We start from the raw sequence: 2,253 nt of genomic DNA, 5'->3' as shown, positions 1-2,253 counted from the left end.
GTTTTATCAAAGGATATGAAAGCATACATTTCTTGTAAATGTCCGTTGTGCATATTTTCTTGCATGGTCTCCATACTTAGTACTTAATTGTGCTAACCCCTTTCTTTCGCTTTTTGACTAAAGTGTAGGGATTTGGAGATGGTGATATGTCATGGCTACTTGTTAGGTTTTTAAGAGTTGAAGATGAAGACTTGGTGAGTCCTCATAGATTCGAGGGCAATAACCAATATGTTTCTTTTTTATGTCTCTCTAGTATTTGCTTAAGTTTTGAGTGGGCTTAGTCCCAATGTTATATTTAGGTATTAGATGGTTTTGAGACATATTGTATAAAGTCTAGAAAGTCTTCCGCTTGCTATTTATTGAAAGTATCTTCGTGTGTGAAGAAAGTTTTTAATTCCTTATGGTTTTGGTGTCTATGCGATGAATGAATGCTAAGAGGCTTGTATTACACCTCTTCGAGGTCGAGTACGCCGATTACGACTAGGGGGTGCTCCCGGGTCGTGACAGTTTGTCTCAGTATGCTCTATGGTAGCAACATAGTCTAAACTTCCACATTATAAAAGAATTACTTTGGTTTTTAGTATTTTCAAATACATTGTAGTAGAAAAGGAAGAACAAGTAAAGATGAGTTACATGAAGTTTGAAATTGATAGATTTAGTGGGCGCAACAACTTCAATATCTGGAAGATCCAGATGATGGCATTACTGCGGATGGAAGGTTCAATCCATGCTTTTGACGAAAAGTATCCCGATAACACATCAAATTCCTACAAGGAGAAAATTGAAGGAGATGTATTAACTGTAATCCAACTGTCCCTTGCACCTAACATACTTTGTGAAGTGAGTACAAGTACCGATGAGACGGCCAAAGAGTTATGGAAAAGGCTGGAAACGTGTTACCAGGACCGATTAGTAATAACAAGAATGTTGATACAACGACGTCTTCACACATTTAAGATGGATTCAGGTACTTTATTGCAAGACCATCTAGATGCGTTCAACAAACTTGTGATGGACTTACAGAGTGCTGGAATTAAAAAGGATGCAGAGACGCTAGCTTGTGATTTGCTATTTTCAGTGACTTCTAAATATTGTGATATTGAGAATTCAATGATGTATAGCAAAGAGCATATCACCATTGAGCAAGTGCGGCAAACACTTAACTCTTGTGATGTGCGAATGCATTTTGAATGAGACAAATGTGACGAAGCTAGTGGGATCTTTGTAAGAGGTCGTACTAGCCAACAGGAAAGAAGCAAATCGAAGTACATATCAAAGTCTCGTGTGAACAAGAATAATGCGGTGTGTTGGGGCTGTCACAAGAAGTGGCACTTTAAACGAGATTGCCCTATGTCAAAGTCCAAAGAAAAGGAGAGTGCATCCATTGTTGAGCAAGTACATGATTCTGATGATGATTATGTACTAACAACATCATGAAATAGTGGAGTCTATGACAACAAATGGGTGTTAGACTCTGGTTGTACTCTACATATGACATTCCGAAGAGATTGGTTCAGCAGTTATGAAACAAGTGGATGAACAATATTAATGGAAAATAATGCAACTTTTCAAATAGTTGGCATTGGTTCAGTTCGTGTTCGCTGCCATGATGGAATCGTGAGGACTATTAAAGAAGTTTGTCATGTTCCTGATCAGAAGAAGAATTTGATCTCCATGGGTACTTTGGATAAACAAGGCTACAAGTACATGAGTGAAAGATGAACTATGAAAGTGACTTAAGGGTCTTTATTCATGTTGAAGGCAAAGCTGGAGGATGGTCTCTACACACTTGCGGGAAGCACCATTATTGACTCTGTAAATGCATCTACAGTGCAAATATCTAGTGATGACAAGGCAAAATTATGGCACATGAGACTAGGCCATATGAGCGCACGAGGATTAGAGATATCGAGCAACCGCAACCTTTTGAATGGTGAGAAAATCAGCACACTTGAATTTTGTGAGCACTGCATCTTAGGGTAGCAGAAAAAGGTCAGCTTCAGCACTGGAAAGCACAATACGAGAGGGGTAGTAAACTACATCCAATTAGATTTATGGGGTCCCTCTAAGCTTCCATCGAAGGGAGAAAAGAGGTATATTCTAACATTCATTGATGATTTTTCACGAAAGGTTTGGGTACGTTTCTTGATGGCAAAAAGTAATGTTTTTAAAGCATTTAAAGAGTGGAAGATTTTGGTTGAAAATCAAATAGATAGAAAAATCAAGTATCTTCGCACAGACAATGGCTTGGAA

This window comes from Solanum stenotomum, chromosome 3 (assembly GCF_019186545.1).
Source record: "Solanum stenotomum isolate F172 chromosome 3, ASM1918654v1, whole genome shotgun sequence".
Lineage (NCBI taxonomy): Eukaryota > Viridiplantae > Streptophyta > Magnoliopsida > Solanales > Solanaceae > Solanum > Solanum stenotomum.
The sequence above is the reverse complement of the archived record's forward strand: the minus strand, read 5'-3'. Positions refer to the sequence as shown.